A 7,847-nucleotide genomic window follows, 5' to 3' on the forward strand; every position below is an offset into this window, starting at 1 on the left:
ACTGAAGATGTTGCACAGGTATCACGCAGGGACACAAGGGGGGGTGTTATAGTTCAGAACTTAACTGGTTAAATTCCCTGGTGTGTGTCATCTGCTGACGTCAGCTGTTAGAAGCTGGGCGGAGACAGAAGCTTTTAGAAGCTAAGAAGGAGGAGTTTTTTCCTGTACTTTCACTTCTTCTCTCTGTGTATCTGTGAGAGAGAAAGACGTGCCTTTGGACATGGCTGAAAGAAGCCCTGGTCTTTGATGCTGTAATGTTTTAATAAAGAGCTGTAAATAGACAAATCTGCCTATGTGTGCTTACAAGAAGCAAGACTGCTTTACACGCTGTGTTCTACTCTGCTAAAAGCCGTGACTGAGAAGAGACAGCAGGAGTTATTGCGCAGCTTGGGAGGAAGCGTGCCGGACCGCTGTAAGCGATTGATTGGGATCGTAAAGCTGTCTGAGATCGCGGCCCTATCGATCAGGGAGGATCGATATATCCGAACAAAATTTTTCGTAGGGCAACGGTTAGGGCTAGAGGTGCCAGTTTATGAGTCCGATTGGAGAGGGAAATGGATAGGGCATGATTGTCTCATCTTATCCTTGCACAGAATTAGGGCAACTGGTGACTGATGCAATTATATGAGGAGGGGACGACCAAGTGGCAGTTGGACCTTACCAGTTGGGTCTTCCTAGTTTAGTGGAAGAGGGCATACTGCCTCTCCCTCTCCCTCTCCTTTCAACAAGCAAGTCAATACCCTCAAGGTTTTTATTTCTTCCTTCCCCCCATATTTTTATCCTGCATTTCTTTTCCAACAGCTATTTATTACTGGGCTTCATATTTCTTCACAAAATGTCCCTTGATAATAGAGGCTGTTCATCTCAGTTCACAACCCCCCTCCCAATATTTATAACAACTGGTTTACAGCAGTTTAATTTCAGAAATGTCCATTTCCATCCCCAGATGTCTAATGACCTAGTCAATCCTTACACCGGTTTGAGCCTTCACCTCCTTCTCTGCTCTCGTTCTCTGTTAAAGGCGACATTAACACCACGCTGCTCTGCTGTCTGCTTGACTGCTCCCTGAGTGTGGAACAATCTTTCATACTGCCATAATGCCACCACAGAGAACGTCCTCTCTCTTGCCACGGAGAGCAAACATTCAATATGCTGCCAGTGCACAGAGCAGGTGTGGTGTATTCTAGACTAAGCATGTCATCTGGGGGTGAGGGGAGATCGTTCCTGGCAGAGGTAATAATGCCTGGGGGTGCACATCCCTGCCCCCTCATGTACAAGAAACTCAAGTGGATGGAGAGAAGACCCTCAGAGGTGATGTGCTGCAATGAGGGGGGGGGGGAGCCCCTGGAATGTTCAGCTCTTGCTACAGGTGAGCTTTGAAGTTCACGTTTTGAACATTACAGCAAAAACAGGGAATTTGTAATTCACTCCAGTGCTTTCCTTGTCGTCTGGCACCTTTCTGTCTGAATAGCAGATTGCTTGTTTAAAAGAGATGGAAGCTGCATGTGCAGATATGAATATACATGGCCAGAAAGCTCCCAAGAATTAAAATAAATAACCCCCGTATTCAGGTTGTTGTTCTGGAACTTTCAGAGAACAGAGAAACATCGAGAATTTTTGGAAACTTTGCAAGGACTTTATTGTAGATAATGAATCGGATCGGGTGGGAGGGAAAGAGGGAGGAATTTCTCTCAAACTTCATAAATATATCATGATTGCACACCTCAGCATAAACCAGTGCAGAATACTTTGTATATGTGTATTAAAACTAATAATCAAATAAAAGTCAGTATTGTACAAAAGCATTCTCTACGTATGCTTCTGAAGACACTAAAACTATTGAAAATATTAAAAACTCAGCTGTCTCTTCAATTTTATATGCAATAGGTTATATTTAATATGTGCAGCTTTGTATTGCTAAGATGGTACGAACTGCAGAAGATTTGTGTGAAATTGCTTTTACCTTTGGAATCAAATGAATAATGAAGCATTTCTATTATCATACCTTGTATTCTGCTTATAATTCTACTGTTGCAGTTTGAAGAATGTTACATTTTGGAGACAGACAGTTAAGTTGTGTATCCACAGTAGTGACCAGGGAAGGAATGACCGCTGGGAGGAGAGCATAGAGAAGAAACACTATGGTGCACGTGTAGCAGCAAAACTGGATGCCATCATCTGCCCCACCTGCAATAAAATCTGTTTCTCCCATATCGACCTCCACAGCAATAGCAGCCACTGTAACTTTCCAATAGTTTGACTTTACCCCTGAAGGCACACTCTTCCATTGTCTCCTGAGACAGACAGATGCCAGCAACAACAGTCTGCAGGAATGTCTTTTGACTGATCTAAATTATAATCTTGAAATTTGTAATTTGTTATGAATGCATATTATACTATTACGCACAGCTTGCATTCTGCAAGCTTAGATATGTTGTTGCCTGATGCCAAGAACTGCTTCTCCACTTCAGGATTATTCCTTTATTTATTACATTTATCTCCCACTTTTTTCTCCAGAGAACACAAAGTGGTGCTTATGCTTCTCGCCCTTTCCTTTTAATCCTCAAAACAACCTTGTGAGGAAGGTTAGGCTAAGAAATAGTGAGTGGCTTCTCCATGGGGAATGCAGAAGGGACGAGTCAGACTAGGTCTGTTCTCATATGCTAAACTATTGTCTGAACACAGCCACTATATAGTGCTTACATCAGATATTAATACACAACATGTTACAGTAATTCTACCTCTTGATGTATTTTGCTTTGGCAGCCATGTATGGGGGGGATTTGGATGTGGACATGGCATATTGGTGCTATGGCACCAATGTCTAAAGAAGGAACTTCCTGGATCATTTTGAAGTCCGTATTAGGCCTTCTCTGTTTGTCTATATAGCACTCAACAATCAGAGCTGAAGCTGGAAACATTGGCTAAAAACACAAAAGGGTGGGAATGGGCTCATGCTTCATAATTTCATAGCTTTCTTCATCACTTTCATTCTGTACATGGTACCATCTTCCTTTTTTATTGTTATTGGAGTCTGCATCCTCCTTTCATTGGTCCTGGTCTTGTGGAGATATACTCCTATACCCCTCTCCTGGTGGCTCTGTTTGGATACCTTTAAGTTTACTGTGGAAGTCAGTACAGGCATACCTTGGGTTGCGATAGCTGCGGGTTGCACATTTTCAGGTTACGGACGCGCCAAACCCGGAAGTACTGTGCAGACGTGACGTTGCAGGTGTGAACGCTGTGGGTTGCGAACGTGCCTCCCACACAGATCACATTCGCAACCCGAGGTTTCACTGTATTGTAATTGCAAACAACAGAAGGGAAGAGTTCATCACATTTATGTTAAATATAAAGCAACTTTAAACTGTTTTGTTGGCAATTATGCTCAAGAGAGAAATGCAGGCATCTTCTTCTTTTTGCTTGAACAATCTTGAGAGGGTGCCTTTGTACATAGAAAACAGCAAATTCAAGAGCCAGAAATGATTTTGCTGGAAGTGAGAGGTTGATGAAGAGTGGCAGGACAGTGGAAGTAAGATAATACTTGCTTAATTAGGATGCAGAACAAATATCTAATTAAAAAGAGTATCACTGAAGATCTCTGCATAGTAAAAGTATCTAGCACTCTATGTTCTGTTTTGCTATTTATGTTTCTATAAAAATAGATACTTGTGCCACAGAGGAAAATTCTAAAGGTTATCTGTATAAGCCTCTCATCAAATTATCTCTACACTGCATCAAAGAGTGCAATGATGATGGTTGTTTATGCAAAATAGAACTTCGTAGGGAGGGGAAAACAAACCATCCAACTTGGAAAATGCTCACTCTTCAGATAAGGTCAAGAACAGCAATACTTTCCTCCTCCAATATAATTTAGAGAGTATTTCCTGAGCATGAATGTTGAGGAGAACTTGTCTTCTCCTCTTCCTACTCCCCCTGCTCTCTCAAATATTGGTATGTAAAACCAACCAACAAAAATCTCAGCATAGGTAGCTCAGCATGTCATCAGCAAAGAGTAAGCCAGGCCAGACTTTTGGAAACCGACTGTTGTGCCAGACAGTTGATTCCAAACTACAACTTCTGATCCCGATCCTGGATGTCCCATTTTGGCTCCTGTGGTCTGGCCACACAGTCAGTTGTCTCGCGCCAGAGCGCAGGATAAAAAAACAGAATGAAATCTTACATTGCCCCTGCATGTCACCACTCTTCTTCCTACTTTCTTTGTGGTCCCAGCAGGGGAGGAGGCAGAGGCTTCCCCCTTGTTGAGGCTCCCCCCTAGGCCAGCATGGTGTTTACCAAGGCTGTGGAGGGGGAGGAGGAAACTGTAGATAAAGGTAGGAGGGGGGAGGCAGTAGCGAGCAGGCAAGGGTGGGAGGGGGGTGCCTCCATTTATTCTCCCAAAATGTTGGGAGGTATGCACTGACCTTAGGTTAAAGTTGTTATGTTTTTCATGCCATGCTTATTAACCAAGTTGTGGCCCATTTTAGTTCCAGTAATGTTTTCTCCCTCTATTCCCACAAGCAGGACATCAGTTCCATTGTTTACAGACTCTGCAGTGCCTTAAGAACACTATGTATGTATGTATGTATGTATGTATGTATGTATGTAATGCAGATTTCAGGGATCGCATGAGGAAAGTATAGAACCCACTAGGGGACACAATGTTTTGCATGTGAAAAGTCTCCATTTCAGTCATCTCCACTTCAAAGTATCTCCTCAGGCTTTCAGAGGGATTTGGGACTAGGGAAACAAAACCCTGAGAGCCCAAAGAGCTACGGCCAATTAGGGTGGACACTATAGGATGAGCAGGTTGTACCACTGACTTATATCTGCACAAATATACAGAGAATGTCATGCAAATAGTGTGCGTAAATGTACACCATTGCTCTCTTATTTATGCTACGGACGCAAAGCATGTTAACAATTGAGCAGCTTTAGTTTTTGGGGTTGAGAAAATGTTCTGAAGGCACACGATACAGCAAGCGGTCTCCTGGGTGGCAGACAACCCAGGAATCCCTTGCAAGCTGTTTGGAAGTCTTTGGAGGATGAGCAGTGTATAAGGGTATAAATAAATAATAACTTCTGAATGGGGAACATTACTACGAGCTTTTCCATCGTCCTCCTGTGGGAAATACCCCCCCTCAATGCACATTCATGTGCTCAGACTGATATTTCAGCATGCCCTGGAAAATGCTATCTTTCTATTGTTTTTGCATAATGTAGGTAACTATGCATTTCATCACAAGGGGCTGCATTCAGAAGAAGGGATAATGAAAGCGGGGAAACAACCACCTCTGGTGCTACCTTATAGTGATATTTTGCTGTTCCAAATAAGGAGGTAACTTAAACTTCAGACTTGGTTTGCGTACACTGGTGTCATGAACTGGCAGGACACTGAAGAGGAGGAAGAAGATCCTGGTGAGGCCATGATTGGTACACACTGGGACCAGGGATGGAGGAAGTGGGTTGGGGCAGGCTGCCCTGGATGTCACCACTGAGGGGGGTGACAAAATGCCAGGCGGCACTCACTGCGGGGCCTGCAGCGTGCCTGAGCCATGTGTCTACTGGGAGTGACACGGTGACTTGGGTGCCTGCTGGCTCTGCACTGCCCCAAACAGTCTGCCTGCTGCCTCCCCCTCAGCCGTAGGGCAGTTGAGTGGGAGGATGCAGGCGGACTTCTCGGAGGCTCTGCAGAGCATTCTGCCCTGGCATGCCCTGCTCCGTAAGTGGCTAATCCTGCCCCTGGGTGCTGGGCATGCACTACCCCAGGTGCCCGATCGGCTTGCTCTGCCACTGACTGGGACAAGCTGAAAATGGGGAAGAGGAAGCTGGGGGTTTAGGAGGTATTCAGTGGACTTCAGAGGACGTTGAAGGGGCAACTGATAGTTCATGGGGGCCAGAGGAAGTCGAAACATCCCCAGAACTGGAGGTGACCCCTTCTTGGCAAACTTGATGGGCTCTAAGGTGTGGTAAGTATGCTTTAAGGGACTGAGGCAGGCGAGAGAAGACAGCACAGCTGATGAGGTGAAGATTATGGGATTTGTTAGGTCTAGGAAGAGGTTTGTGATGACTCAGGTTGTTTAATCTCAGGGCAGGTGACAATCACAGGCTTTGTTAAGTGGAGAGACATAGCTACTCAGCTGGAGCAAGCTCAGGTGTGTCCAATAAGATTGGGAGGAACAAAAAGAGAAGCAAGGCAGAGACTCTGCCTGCTCAGTTTTTGCCATTGATAGACCACAGTTTTGGGAGCTCCACTGGACTGCTTAGACTATGCGGCTTGCTGTGTGCACCATCAGGACTTATTTCTGACTACACCCTTCCACTACAAGGTGCCCCTTTTATTTATCCTGCAGCTTTGATCTCTCAACCTCTAGTGGATGTTCAAGCTCATTTGATGGGGTCAAATTAAGCTTTCCTTTTTAGTAAAGGTAAAGGTAAAGTGACCCCTGACCATTGGGTCCAGTCGTGGCCGATTCTGGGGTTGTGGTGCTCATCTCGCTTTACTGGCCGAGGGAGCCGGCGTACAGCTTCCCAGCATGACTAAGCCGCTTCTCGCGAACCAGAGCAGCGCACGGAAACGCCGTTTACCTTCCCGCTGGGGCGATACCTATTTATCTACTTGCACTTTGACGTGCTTTCGAACTGCAAGGTTGGCAGGATCAGGGACCGAGCAATGGGAGCTCACCCGGGGATTCGAACTGCCGACCTTCTGATCAGCAAATCCTAGGCTCTGTGGTTTAACCCACAGCGCCATCCGCGTCCTTTTTAGTAATGGTTTGCAATTTGCAATTTACATTCTGCATTGCTGCCACTCCAGTAATTTTGAAGGAACATTGAAAATTTGTAAACCAAAGAAGCATATATAACACTAATCCCCAAGCAGGATTCAGATTTAACGCAAGTTAAAAACTATAGGCCAATTTCGCTATTGAACAATGACTATAAAATATTTGCTAACATTTTGGCAAACAGAATGAAAAAGACATTAAAGGAATTGATTCATAAGGACCAAACAGGATTCCTGCCAGGGAGGCAGATGAAAGACAATATAATAAATATAATAAATATAATAGAATATCTGAATAATAAGAAAGATAAGCAAGCGATGTTGATATTTGTTGATGCGGAAAAGGCATTTGATAATATTTCTTGGGAATTTATGTTAAAGAATCTGGAATTTATGGAGATGGGTCATTCATTTGTGAATGGTGTAAAGGCAATATATTCTGAACAAAGAGCAAAATTAATTGTTAATAATGTACTGACAGATGATATTGCTATAACCAAGGGTACAAGACAAGGGTGTCCCTTATCACCATTGTGATTCATATCGGTCCTGGAAGTCCTGTTGAGAGCATTAAGAAGTAATGATTTGATAAAAGGTGTGACAGTTGGTTGTAAGGAATATAAGGTGAAAGCCTTCGCTGATTATTTGGTTATAACAATAGAAGACCCTATCAAAAGTGTTAGCCAAGTGTTAGAAGAGATAGAGCAATTTGGACAAGTTGCCGGATTCAAATTAAATAAGAGTAAAACGAAAATAATGGTTAAAAATATGGACCAAGAGATAATAGAAAGAATTCAGCAACAAACAGATATGGAAGTGGTTAAGAAAGTTAAATATCTTGGGATTATATTAACTCCCAAGTGTATTGATCTTTTTCAAAATAATTATGTACCAGTTTGGAACAAGATTAGGAAGGACCTGGAATACTAAGGAATACTAAGAACTGACATAAAAAAGAAGGATGAGAAGTTGTTTTTATATGCAGTAACAGTGGCAAGAATTTTGGTGGCACAAAAATGGAAACAGGAAGAAATCCCGACAAAAGAAGAATGGAGAATGA

The 7,847-nt window shown here is 43.4% G+C and overlaps 1 long non-coding RNA gene across 1 annotated transcript in view; it reads right to left on the reverse strand.

Annotated features, from left to right (window-relative positions):
• LOC309379406 overlaps positions 1 to 7,847 on the reverse strand; it is a 356,632-nt gene that overhangs the window by 146,189 nt on the left and 202,596 nt on the right. The window lies entirely within an intron of this gene.

The sequence above is a fragment of the Podarcis melisellensis genome, assembly GCF_964234715.1.
Source record: "Podarcis melisellensis genome assembly, chromosome: 10".
Taxonomy (NCBI): Eukaryota; Metazoa; Chordata; class Lepidosauria; order Squamata; family Lacertidae; genus Podarcis; species Podarcis melisellensis.